This window comes from Rattus norvegicus, chromosome 11 (assembly GCF_036323735.1).
Source record: "Rattus norvegicus strain BN/NHsdMcwi chromosome 11, GRCr8, whole genome shotgun sequence".
Lineage (NCBI taxonomy): Eukaryota > Metazoa > Chordata > Mammalia > Rodentia > Muridae > Rattus > Rattus norvegicus.
In genome coordinates, this window is record NC_086029.1 from 49,666,073 (window position 1) to 49,680,535 (window position 14,463).

The window sequence follows — 14,463 nt, forward strand, 5'->3', positions numbered from 1 at the left end:
AAACATGCTAAGGAAAATACTATTAGATGGGGTACAGAAATCACCTCAGTTCTGACCTGCAGGGTGTCCCAGCCCCTCCACAGCCACTGTTGTAGCAATGGTTCCCCCTAAGCACATGCATCTGCTGCTGCCTTGTCCTGGTTATGGGGATGAACAGAGAAGAGGACAATTCTTCTTCAGATAAGCTCTGAAGAAGCCAGTTCTGCATTTAAAAACTTGCATGCATAAAACATCTGGAGGGAGGGGAATACCTCCGCTCACTTCCTATGGTGTTTGTCACTTTCCCATTACTGTGACAAACGTCTGGGCAAGACAACTTGAAGGGATGCAGCTGACTTGGTTCATGGATTCGGGTCATCGTGGTGGGGAGGGCGTGGTGGGCAGCTCACACCGTGGTGAACAGTAAACACATGGAGACAATGCTGTGCTGTCTGAATTTCTGCTTTTATTTTCTCTCCCTGCATCTGAGCATTGGAGAGGTGGCTCAGGAGGGAGGCACAGTGTGTGCAAAGCCCCAGGTTTCTTCCTTAGAAAAATAAAGGAACAAAACCCTCTACTCTATCCAGGATCTTCTTTGCTCTGCGTAAGACTCTAGCCTATGAGACGGCGCCACCCACATTCCAGGCAGGTCCTTGCTACCATTCTAGAAGCATACTTTACAGGCAGCCCGGAGGTGTGCTTCACTGGCCAATGTGCTTCTCAGTCAACGAATTGATACCCAAGATTAACAACCACAGAATTCTCAATACAAGTGACAAGCAGTTCAAGGAGATGGCTCAGTCAGTAAAGGCACTCGCTATGTAAGCCTGATGATCTGGGTTCATGGTGAAAGGGGAGAACTGACTCTTGAAAGTTGTCCTCTGACCTGTACACACGCACCATGGTGCACACTCACAAACACGCACACATATCCATGCAAAAGTATATATGCACACACGCGCATGCACACATGCAATGCACTAACACACACTCATGCACACACGTGAACACACGTACAAACACAGGTGTTCACACATACTCACAAACACACACACATGCACATGTGCACACACACATACAAGCACACACACATAGCATCTTGACACTGTAGTGACTCACTGAGTAGATGTACAATTGTTTAACTAACACACATAAGTTTGGACGCCTCTAATATCTCACTATTGTGAGTTAAATGAAGTGTTACATGTGGACCTTTGCCATATTTCTGATTACCTCCTCAGTATGCTTCTATGAGGTTTCCGAGGGTCCAATCTTCATTTTCTTTTAAATAAATACATTAAATTGGTGAGCTGATGGCATGGATGCCAGTTACTGAGTGTTTTAATGATCTATGATGGTGATCTGTTTAGAGTCTAAATACATATGCATGCACAGGGAGGACAAAGAGAAGAGCTGTGATCTCTGGTGATTGCCATGCACCAAGGGCTCATATCATGCCTTTTAATGCCCTAATTTTGTGATTTGGGAAGGATATCTGAAGTTCTAGATTCAATTATTTGGGGACTGAAGTTACACAATCTAGGTTCCCCTGACTCTCAGAGACACTTTTTACTGCATTAGATTGATGACTCACATAGTCCAGGTGACAAACTGGGGCATTCAGCTCTCTCTTTAGTCAAGCTCCTCCCACCCCCAGTGCACAGACCCACAGGGGATACCCAACCCTGAAGACGAATTGGGCCTAGTACACATCAGCTAACTGGGGAGCAGTAGGGGCCAAAACAAATGACAGGCAGACATAGGCGAAAGGGGCTTTAAACTTGGTGGCTTTGGGCTGTGTTAATTATATAGGTATATATAAACTACAATTAGGCTAATTTCCCATGAGGTTTTCTAGACTTGTGAAGGAAAAAAAAAAAAACCTAGATCCAGTGACAAAGCCCACAATATTAAGTTCTAGCTTCCTCCTCCTTTCCCCTCCCTGGACAGTTCCAAATAAATAATTTCATGTGGGAGCAAATTTTGAACCTCAGAAGCTATTATGAGACATTCTTTTGTTATTTTTATTGTAATGAAAGTCAAACTTGAAGACCAGAATTTTTCCTCTTCAAAGGTCAGGGCTATTTTTACTTCCCTTCTGGATATGTTTTTAATCAGAGCTTCCACTCATTGGTACCCAGCCTTGTTACGAAGCAATTTGTCCACCTGCAGAGTTTAAACATTCTCTCTATTTTAAGCCCATAGTTGAAAGAAGTTTGTAAGTGCATGAATTTTCTTAGTCCTCTATAGAATGTGATTTAGAGGCCTGGACCTGGATTCCTTAATCCTCCAGGAATCTTGTTTCCTTTTCTTTATCTTTAATCATTACACTTTTTAAAGAATAAAGTCCTGAGATATTTTTCTATGTACTAATGAACTATTAAAAACACGTTCATCAAAGCGACTTTGCAAGGATCTGCTTCTGTGAACAGAGACTGGTGGACAAAACCTTGGGGCTGGCCTTGATCTTGATAATTTTGTCTTAGTCTTCACTCTGGGGCCCTCATGTGGAGTAAAGGAATGGAGATATTAGCATTTGCCATGTGACTCTTTGGCCTCATCATCTGTTGTGTGAACAGCTGTTGTACCAAGCAGGCAAGATGGCTCAGAGGACAAGGGAGATTGTAACCAGGCCTGACACCAAGGTTGAGCTCCAGAAACTACATGGTGGAAGGGAAGAACCCAGGCCGGTAAGTCGTCCTGATTTCTACACACTCACTGTAGCATGCTAAGAAGGGACACAGATACTCACACCTAAGGTCATACACACACTAGCCATTAGCTTCAGGGTGTGGGAAGGAGGAAGGTTCTGTGCTAGGACTTGAGTTCCTTGTAGCTCATAAACAGGCCCAGGGCTCTTTGGGGGATCCAACCTTCTTAATCTGGAACAAGTTTATCAGGAGCTATGGCTGCTAATGGCTTCTGAATCTCTGAGATCAGAATCATATCAATCTAGCGACCTGCTATTCATTTCCTTAGAAATGTCCACTTCGTTGCTCAGAAGGTGATTTACTCAGACATCACACTCGATTAACAGAAGGCAAATCACTGTGTCACCCATCATCATTGTGATTAAGATCTAATACACAGGTGGGGCAGGGTGAGGAGGTGAGACTGTGCTCTGGATTCCTCTACTCCAGAAAATATATTTCTGAATTTTACATGCATGCAGGATGTGTTCTTCCAACAGGATTTCTCAGGGTTCATACCCCCAATTTAAACAAAAAGCATAAGAAACGGTTACAGTTTTAGATGTTGACCTCAGAAAATTCTACCAACATGTAAATTTCATTCAATAAATGTGGCCAATTACATACTAGCTCCACACCAGGCCAAGAACAGCTCTCTGTCTCTGTCTGTCTGTCTCTCTCTCTCTCTGTGTATCTCTGTCTCTCTCTATATATCTGTCTCTGTCTTTCTGTGTGTGTCCCTGTTTCTGTCTGTCTCTCTATCTCTCTCTGTCTCTCTCTGTCTTTGTCTCTTTTTGTCTCTGTATCTCTGTGTGTCCCTGTCTCTGTCTCTCTCTGTCTTTGTCTCTTTCTGTCTCTGTATCTCTGTGTGTCCCTGTCTCTGTCTCTGTCTCTCTCTGTTTTTGTCTCTCCCTGTCTCTGTCTCTCTGTGTGTCCCTGTCTCTGTCTCTCTCTTTCTCTCACATGCACACACACACACACACACACATACACACACACACACACACACACACATACACACACTGCAGAGAAAATAAGAATATGTTTATATTCCCTCCTGTGCTCAATGCAGAACTGCACACAACAGCAAGGTATGGACCTAACAGTGACCACAGCACAGAGGGACAGATATATACATTGCATATTCACACAGAAGCACACTACTCAGCCTTTACAAAGAAAGAAGTCCCATAGCTGGTCACACATGATGAATTTGGAAGATCTTGTTAGTGAAGTACAACAGTCACAGAAGGAAATGCTGTCCTCATGTAAGATTTGAGACGTGAGGTCATAGAAGAAAGAAGTAATTTTGTCTTCCCCGGGATACAGCCTGAGACTTGGAGCATTGCTGATCAAAGGACACAGCTTTTAGCAATATAGGAGCAATAAGTTAAATAAATTATCACTTGATATGCTGATTATAGTTAAATAAGGATGTATTGTAACTTGACAAGGAGCAGATTTTGTCTGGGATGAATTCATATTTTAATTAGCTTGACGCAGCTATTCTACAACATATACATATTTCAAAAATTTATTTTGTGGGGATATGTGTATGCACATACATATATGTATGTATATGCACGTATATGCAGATTAGATCTGGATTAAAGGCGTGTTTTCCTACCTTAAAGATCCAGATTAGAAATAGATCGTCCCACTTCAAATTAAGCAGAAATCCCTCACAGATGTGCCCTCCATTTTTAGGTTGTAGTTAATTCTAAATGTAGTCCTGTTGACAACCAAGAATAGCCACCACAGGCTCAACAGTGGCACTTACCCCTGTTGGAACACTCTAATATGTAGACCACAGGTGGCAGTAACTTCCCCAGTCAGCTACGTTACTATTTTTCATGAAAGTGTGAGCCAGTTAAAAATCTACGATAAAATTGTGACTCCGTCATTCAGTTACAGTCACATCCTCAGACAGGAAAAGTCAGTCTCCTTTTGATAAATATTTATCTTTGATATAAATTAATAAGACTTACTGAGTGCCAATCACGTGCAAGCAAGTCCAGAATGACGCCGTGCTCTGTCTCCTGGTTGTTCTACCCCTTGCTACCGCTAAATCACATCCTTTCTGTAGCCTTGACCCTGGAAGACGTTCCAGGTAGACAACGCAGCCCCTGAAGTTGTCACTGTGGGGAGATGAGATTGGGGACTGGAACATTGGACCCCCCTACTGATGAACGGAGTCAGACAAGACAAAGTCTCCTTGCCTTGAGCCACATCTGGGGAAATCTCTTTAGCTTTGAGCCTGGTGATTGACCCAAGTGCTTTGTCAGGGAATTTTGTAGTAGTCAGATTCTTACTGGCAGGTGAACGACCTCTTCAAGACCTCTGCACTTTGATAATCAGAGCTTGCGATTTTTAAAATGTGCTCACCCATGTAGTACCCTGAATCCGTATCCTTTAAGCTGCAAGTTGCTGCCTATTGTCGAATTAATGAATACGGTGATTTCAAGTCTGGCAATCCAGAATCAGGCACAGAAGGGGAGCAGCGTGAGCCAGCCATCAGACCGAATGGCTTAGTAATGAGGATTTCTGTGTGCTTACAAGGAACGGATGAAAGATGTGATGGTCTCCCTCTCCCACTGACACAGTGAAGGTGCAGCTCATCTTGGAGGCAAGCAGTTGTATCTGCAAGGATTGAGTTTATAGGAGGAAGCAAGGAGTGGATATTCAGACTGACTTCAACAGCAAGAGTAGGCTTTGAATAACCTGAGAGGTCGTGGCTCAGAGCCAGCCGCAGAGGTGACCAGAGCACGCAGTATGGGATCTGAGTGGGCTTTGTAGATGGGAAAGGAAAGGGGGTTTTAATAGGGGAATACTGGGGGACAGTTAAGTGTTTTATTTTATTATTATTTTTTTCTGAGAAAAAGCTGTTTCTTTTGGAGGTTCTGTTTTTGTTTTATTTTGATTTTGGTGTTAGACTGTTCGGGCAAGGATAGCACTGTAACCTGCTTTCATAACCATTAGTATCTAGGGTTAAGGTCAGCTGCTTTTTCATTTTCCCATTCTGAGAACTATACAGATAGCTGGGTTTCTGGAACTCTGAGTCTAGTTTGGGGCCTTGGATTTGGGAAAGGAGATTTTTTCCCCCCTTAGTATCTAACTGTGGTTTTATTATTCATTTTTTTGGATAGAGATGCTAGCATTTTAAATGTGCTCATGGCCATTCTTACATTTTCTTTGAAGTGCCTCTTCAACCATTGTGCATGCTTTGAACTAGGACATTTGTCTTACCGCTGACTCCTCAGGATTCTTTCTGTGCTTGGAAAGTGTGTCCTTTGAAGCTGCACTTGGCCTTGTCCATTATTTAATGAATGCTTTTGAAAAAGCAAAGGTTTCCGTTACTGTCTTCACCGCTAAATTTACTTTATAAACACTTTCCTCTTGCAGTTTGTTTTCTTCTGTGTCCCCTGTAAAACATCTTTGCCTACTCTGAGGGTGACTCAATTTCTTCATGCCCTCTTTGAGAAACGGAAAACTTAGTTCTTATGGTGAGGTCAGTGTCCACCCCATTTTCCCGTGGTGTGGCAGTAGAGGGGGAAAGAGCCCTTTAGCACAGGAATATCTGCATGTCTGTCGTATGGATATCCAAACCTTACAGTACTGACTGGTACACATTTTCCTTTACCTCATTGAATCGCTGGGTCTTGCCAATATTTGAGCCAGCTAGTAGGGTTGGAGGATGGGGAGGGGGAAACTTTGGTGTTTCCATGTTTTAGAGGCACTGGAGCCCTTGACATGTTTCTGCTCGAGTCAACAATATACAGTCACTCAGCACTCCCTCTGGCCTCCACAAAAAATAAAAATAAAATAAAAGCCAAAACATGTTTTGATATTTTATCCCAGAATCAATACATAAATTAAAGTAGATTTTCAGGCTAGGGAGATGGCTCAGTGGGTAAGAGTGCTTGTTCTACAAGCATGCGAACCTGAGTTCAAATCTCCAACAACTGTGATTATTTTAAAAAGGACAAAAGTAGTTATATACACACTAATATCTCCAGTGTTGTGTGAGCCATAGTATGAGGAAGGCTTGAGTTTTCTGGCCTCCAGACTAACTCAAGGTTCAGTAAGAAATCCTGTCTCAGGGAAGTAAAGCAGGCAGAAAGCGAGAAGAGAACACCAGTGCCCAACACTCTCCTCTGACTTCCAGACATGCATGGGCATATACGGGCATATATGTTTGCATGCATGCATGTGTGCGTGGGCACACACACACACACACACACACACACACACACACACACACATACACACAACTAATTATTTCTGTAGATTATCAACAAATAGATGAGAAGTTAACATTTCCAAAAAATACCACGTATAAGACATTAATTACCATAAAGACAAATTTCAAGGCACCAAACTATAGAGTAAAATATTAATGAGAGAAATGAAAGATTCCTTAAACACAGATGCAAATAAATGGTTAGATCAGAAGGCTCAGTATAGCCAAGGGACCAACCCTTCCCAAGCCCATCCTTTGATGAACGTGTTTCAATCCCAGCAGACAACAGATACAGTTGTTCTAATCTACAAATGTTGAGGATAGAGAAGTTCTAGACGGCACTGAATAAGAGCAAAGTGAAGCTTTGACTCTGGCCTTCAAGGCTCCTGCAGGGTAATGTGATTTAAACGGTGTGTTGTGGTAGAAAAATAATAATAAAAATGATAGGAATGGTACTGAGTCCAGAAATAGATCATACATGTCTATATGTGATGGACAAATGATTAATTTACTTTTGATAATGAATCTATCAACTCAGACTTTTGCTGAGAGATGCCTGAGGCCAGTGAGGCCAGCTCTGACACAGTCTGCAGAGCTGATGCTGGTACCACTTGGCCATGCAGGTGTTTAGCCCGGCTTCTCGTCTCAGGACAGGACACTTGGGTGTGTTGTATTACTCTTCAAGTTTCACCAGATTCAATTAATCGGCATTTTGCTGAGAATTTTCTTCTGCAATGTCTTCAGTTATGGAACAGGGTGAATAGTGGTCTCATTAAGCAAGACCAATAGTGTTTCCTTCCTTCTGTTTGCTAGAAGGCAGGCTGTGTGATTCTGATATTTCCAGTTTAAACACTTGAAAGAAGTCATTCCTGAAACTGTCTGGACATTCTGATGACACTGTCAAAGTATACATTTAATGACTTTAATAGTTACAGAGTATTTTCTTAGCCTCATTTCTCTTGTTCACAAAACAACTTAGTGGAGAAAGGGCTTATTTTAGTTCACAGTTCCGTGTCCCAGTTCACCAGAGTAGGGAACTCAGAGCAAAATCTTGAGACAGCCGGTCACATCCACAGTTAGAAGCAGAGACGGATGTGTTCCTGCTTGACCACTTGCTTGTGCTCAGCTTGACTTTCTACTGTTATACCATTCCTGACCCCCCCCCCACCGCCTAGGGAATGCTGCCACCTACAAGGGACTGTGTCTTCCTACATCCACTAATCTAAAGATAATCTCCTACAGGTCAACCTGATCTAGGCAGTCCCTCATTGATACTCCCTTCCCTAGAATCTATAGGGTGTGCCATGTTGACAAATCTATCCACCTTCTCAACTCCTGAGGTTGTCTTTCCCTCAGGGCTGAGGGTTGGTAGTTTGTACTATTATGAGAGACTGGTCTACCTCACACAAAGTGTGGGAGAAATGGGTCCATCTCCCTGTTCTGTGAGAAGCATGGCTCATACTGCTTGGATCTTCTGATACTGTGGTATGGGAGGTCTGAATGGCAAGATGCCCTTGACTTTGGAGATGTTGTCAGATCTTTACATCTTTCCTGTTCTTTGGCTTGTCAGTCTTGCTCTAACGTCATCCACCCCTTCTGCTGTCTAAGTTACATAGATGGCCTTAACTATTTTGCTGTTGTGTCGAATAACATCTGCAGTTTTTGTTTTCTCCTCTCCACACTGTCTGAAGACCTCTGCCCATTGGATTGGGTGGAGAAAGCATAAAGCCCAGGCCACCTGTTTTCCTTTGTCCAGGCTCAGTATCCTGTGCTGCCTGGTCTCATGCGAAATATGTCCCTCCCCCAAGTTGTTTAAGATGAGAAGATAAACACAGATGGGTCTGCCAACTGGGGACCAAGTATTCCTGGAGAACATTTCAGGATCAATCTACAGAGGAAGCCTAGCATTCCATCCTCAGAAACTAAAACAACAAACAAAAATACTGGGCCGTAACACTGTTATTCAAAGAAATATTTAGTGATTATTCTGTGAAGCACTAACACATCTATATGGGCAAGATGGTAATTTTCAAATAGCATCCAAAGTTCTCTGAAATTTCTATATGGTGGAGGAAAGATATCGCCTTATCAGAAACATGGGAGCCTGAGTGCAATAGTTGTCTATGGTTATGGCTATACGTGTTATTTTTATAATCACTGTAACCAAATATCCTGCAAAAGCAACTTAAGAAGAGCTGGATTTATTTTGGCTAGCAGCGTGGGAAGATAAAATTGATCGTGATAGGAAAGTGGATGAATGGGACCATGAGGCAGTAGTCACATGGCTTCACAATCAGGAAGCGTAGAGAGATGAAAACTGGAGCCCACTGACTTCCTTCTCTCTCCAGCCCATGCCCAGGTGCTGCCCACACCCAAGACTCTTCTTCCCTGTCCCTTTAAACCTCTCTGGAAACACTTCACAGACACAGGAGGGGCTTGTCTGCAAGGTGACAAATCCATTCAAGTTGACAGTGATCCCCACAGGCTGACATCTCAGGGCTCTTAGTGACTGTCTCTGCTCATACACCTGGCACCTCCATCCACATCCCTCTCCTTGTTCAGCAGAAGAGAAACCTGTACCAGTGCCCAGCCCTAGTAAACAGTCATGGAATAAGCTAGCATTGCAAGGCAGTGTTCACCAGACCCCACGTAACACTGACAGGACTCTCAGAACAAAAGAATCCTCCTGCAAGAAATATCAGTTAAGACAGATGATGTTCACTGATGGGTCCATAGCTGTTCAGCTTTGAAGTTGTTGTGTGTCTGAGACTGAGCGCACTGTCCAACTATGGTTTTCTAGCATCACATCAGAGCAGCAGAGTAGACCCACGAAGTGCTGTGTAAATGGGATCTCCATTCATGCTCCTGTAAGTAGTTCGTCAACCCTGTAACCCCTCAGTCTCCCTGGACACAGTGTATCCTGCTGCTTCCTCTATAGGGAGCCTTGCTCTTCCACTTGTTCTCTGCTTGTCCTTTCAGAGCTTCAGATTCAGTCACCAGGTAGCCATCCTCATCTCACACACACACACACACACACACACACACACACACACACACACCTCACAACTGCCTTAGCACTTGGGCTGGGTTTAACATCCCTTTAGCTCTTTTATTGTGTGTGTGTGTGTGTCTGCCTGTCTCTCTCTCTCTCTCTCTCTCTCTCTCTCTCTCTATATATATATATATATATATATATATATATATATATATATATATATATATGTTATCATAGGATAATTATATATCCTTGTGAACAGAGCTGTGTAGCAATGGGGGTGTGGAGAACTGGGGGTAGCCAACAGAAAGTCCCAGATGCCAGGAAAGCAAGAGGCTCCCAGGACCCAATGGGGATAACATTAGCTGAAATACCCAAGAAAAGGGAGAGAGAACCTGCAAGATCATAGAGAGAGATTAAGCATGGCCCATAGTTTAGGGATGGGGCTACCCCACTCTTCTCAAAGAATTTAACCCAGAATGGCTCCTGTCTAAAGGAAATACAGGGACAACAAGAACAAAGAGTGGAATAGTGACTGAAGGAAAGGCCATCCAGAGACGGCCCCGCCTGGGGATCCATCCCATCTGCAGCCACCAAACCCAGTCATTATTGCTGATGCCAAGAAGTGCTTGCTGACAGGAGCTATAGCTGTCCCGTGAGAGGCTCTGCCAGGACCTGACTAGGACAGATGTGGATGCTTGCAGCCAATCATTAGACTGAGCTCGGGGACCCAAATTGGAAGAGTTAGGGGTAGAACTGAGGAGCTGAAGGGGTTTGCAACCCCATAGGAAGAATAATATCAACAAACCAGACCTCCCAGAGCTCCCAGGGATTAAACCACCAACCAAAGAGTACACATGGAGGGACTCATGGTTCCAGCTGCATGTGTAGCAGAGGATGGCCTTATCTGGCATCAATGGGAGGGGAAGCCCTTGGATTTTGTGGAGACTCAATGCCCCAGTGTAAGGGGAAGCTAGGACAGCAAGGCAGGAGTGGGTAGTTGGGTAGGGGAGCACCCTCATAGAAGCAGTGGGTAGGGGGAGGGGATGGGAGTTTCCAGAGAGGAAACTGGGAAGGAGGACAATATTTGAAATGTAAATAAATAAAATAACCGATAATTTTATTTTTTTTAAAAGATGTCTTTCAACTCTCATCTGTTCTTGTCCAGCCCTCACACTGGGCTTCCAGGTAGCCCAGGCTTTTATTATCTCTGTGTACTCCTGGGACATTTTGATGGGACTCCAGAACAATACAGTTTCACTGATTATTTTAGAAAAACCTGATTCATATTAGAAGCATATGAGTTTATTAACAGATGTATGAAGTTACTCTAGGCTGTGATCATTATGCAGCCCACATTCTCTGGGCAGGAAACTAAGCAGGGCTCTGAGGGGGTTTGTCTTCGCTTTGGGCGTTACGCTGGACTGGGGATGGGGCTCTGAAGAATCAGATCTCATTCTGCTGCCCAGGACCACAGGTGAGAGATGTTCCAAAGGACTAGAGTTAAATAAAATAATAAAGACATTATTCGGGAAAGTTTACCTATTCCAGAGTTGGTGATGTGGTACGAGACTACTCTCTAGTGGCTGGTTACAGAGCAAGAATTTCAAAATAAATTCCAGATTTCACGGAAATGGAAAACAGGAATGGTAAATACCATTTAAGGGGGAGTTCTTTACTGAACATTTTGTGAAAAATACACCGTAGAATTTTAAAAGTTAAGGATTTGTATAACTAGTTACTCTTCAAGAAGCCAGTCAAAAGATGAGGGAAGATGTAATTTCCATGCTGATTTTATCAATGGAACCATGACGCCACCCTGACTGTTAGGTGCTTTAATGACGAAGCACTTGATTATTTCTACAAATTGTGACATACATGCTTTTCCAGTACCAAACTACTGGCAAATGTCCCCAAACTATCCCCTGAATAGAATCTTAAAGTTTTAAGGGTTAGGTAAATATCTTTAATATTATTTTTTTTGCTTCTGATATCCTTTGTTGATGTATGGTGATATTTTATACATTGGTTTTTAAGGTCTCATTCCTTTTCATTTGAAATCATTTTCAAACTTCTATGAGCTGGGAGCAAGAGGGTAGACAAACTGATTAGGCAGTTCTTTGCAAAAACCTCTAAATGCAATAAAAATACATTAGACTATATTTCAGAAACCTAACTGCAGGCTAAGTGTTGAGGCTAATATCATACAGTAGTCATTAAATATTGGTGTTTGGTTAAAACAAGAAAAAATATAAGGCACACAGAGCTGGGTTCACTTTACAGGGAGGTCGCTCAACTTTTGTGATATTCTTTTAGCATTAAACTAATCTGTGGTAATCATCTGGCCATTTCTATGATACTTCTGGGGGCATAAAACATTTTCAAATCACTTCATCTCAACAAATAGTGTTCTTTAATTATCGTTAATCAAAAGGAAGAAGGGTTTCTGACAGTAAGCTCTCTGCCAGATAAACCATCACTGGGGACAAAGACCACGCCTTATTGCCGTCCTATAAATCTTTGCCACAGACATGATCTCATTCACTCCTAAGGGCGGCAGCTCTGTGTTCTCATGACTGCCATGTATGAATACATAAAACGACATTTCATTCGATCCAGTCTGCTCTCTAGAACTCTTCAGTGAGGTAATAGCTCATGAAGATGTGAAACTGGGACTCTTGAATGGGCACGCCTTTTCTTTCTTCCACACTGAGGGTCAGACTGTCATAGTTTCATGGGGATGGGCCGAACTAAGAGGAGAGAGTCTCTGGATAGGTCCTAATTGGCTTTAACTGTCAACTTGACACAATCTAGGGTCACCCGAGAAGAGGAATTACCCAGGTCAAACTGTCCTGTAGACTTGTCTGTGGGAAGACTGTCTTGATTGTCAATGATATTGGAAGCCTAGCACAGGACAGGCAGCACCATCCCTAGGCACCATCCCTAAGACCTTAGGACATATATAAGCACTAGCAAGGGGGCTGGAGAGATGGCTCAGTGGTTTTGAAGAAGATCTAGGTCTGGTTCCCAGCATCTACACAGTGGCTCCCAACTACCTGCAACTCCAGTTCCATGGCTTCTAGCATTTACTTCTGGCGTCTGTGCACAGAAGGCATGAAAATGACACACAGACACACATGCAGAAAAAAAACATATATACAGAATAAAGATAAATACATCTCTGAAGGTTTACATCGCCTATTAGCCATGGGATAACTCAGGGGCAGTCTCCTCTGGCGCCCGTTGTCGCTTCATGGACACGAGGCTCTCTCTCCCCACTCAGAGCCTTTAGAGTATTTCAGTCAGTGATTACTCCCAAAGAAATCCACCAGGGTGCATGTGGGACAAAGAGGGGCATAGACAAGCTGATTGGGCAGGGGTGGGAAATATGGCAACTGAGTGAAACATCTTAAGGAGGAGAAATGGTATTGAGCAGGACGTACAGGACATGACAGCTTTAGATATTCAGAGTGTCAATGTGAGGTGAGACAAATAAAATGATACAAAAGGAAATTAAAGGCTGCTCGTTCAATTTAGTTTTGCCAAAAGTTCTGATATCCAAGAAGCAAAATGAAACATAGGAATATATATATATATATATATATATATATATATATATATATATATATATATATAGAGAGAGAGAGAGAGAGAGAGAGAGAGAGAGAGAGAGAGAGAGAGAGTTTTTTTCTTAGATGTATCTCCCAGGGGTTTCCCTTGCTGGCATTTTGATCCCAAAGTAACCTAGTGAGGCATGATGAAATGAATCTTTAAGAGATGGGATCCACTCACTGGGGTGGGGTGGGTAATTAGGTCCCGGGAGTCATGTCAACCTCGGAAGGGATTCATGTGAGTCTTGGACTTTCAGACTCCACAGATATAGCGTAAGTGAGCCTCATTTTGTAACATGCTTGTCCTCAAGTGGAATGCTTTAGCAAAAGAAAATGGGCTAACTCAAGGACCAGAGGACTTCTCAACTTTGCAGTCCAGTGAGGTGGATCTAACATTTAAACAATTCATTTCGAGTCTTAAACAGCATATACCCCAAAGGTCAAAAATGTGTGTTACATATTTGAACCTCCTGTATTTGAAAGCCTTATTTGAAAGTTAGCTTGTGACGTCTAACTTTTAAAACATCTTGTACACTGTTACTTTAAAGACTTTTAGATAACAACTTGCTAAAACCACATTGTTGATTTTTTTTCTTTTCTCTCCAAATGTGACAGCCTCAAGCTAAATTCTCAAGGTTTTAAAGTCTTGCAGAAAAACTGCCCTTTCAAATATGCCATCAACATAACTGGTAATAAACCCCACACACGTGTGTCTGTAGACACAGAATGCCGTGGCCTAATCAGGTCCTTTGCTAAGTAATTATCGTGACACAATTTTAGCAGCAAAGGTTAAGCATCTTCATCTGAGTGGAATTTGAAGAAATGAGTCTTGATGTGGTAACTGCCATTTGTCAGCATCCTGCAGAGGCTGTTGACAGGCTCCAGTCTCCCTGGCAACACCACAGTTCCTTTTCTTTCCCAGTAACCTTAGACACTAATAAAGACATG

At 42.8% G+C, this 14,463-nt stretch overlaps 1 protein-coding gene and 1 long non-coding RNA gene across 7 annotated transcripts in view; one reads left to right on the forward strand and one right to left on the reverse strand.

Annotated features, from left to right (window-relative positions):
• The window catches only part of Dscam (DS cell adhesion molecule), a 585,477-nt gene that overhangs the window by 274,688 nt on the left and 296,326 nt on the right, over positions 1-14,463 (reverse strand). The window lies entirely within an intron of this gene.
• Positions 2,552-14,463, forward strand: part of LOC102551331 (uncharacterized) — a 34,186-nt gene continuing 22,274 nt past the window's right edge. The window contains exon 1 of the long non-coding RNA XR_010056080.1: positions 2,552-2,669. This is a non-coding gene — a long non-coding RNA (uncharacterized LOC102551331). The remainder of the gene's footprint in view (positions 2,670-14,463) is intronic.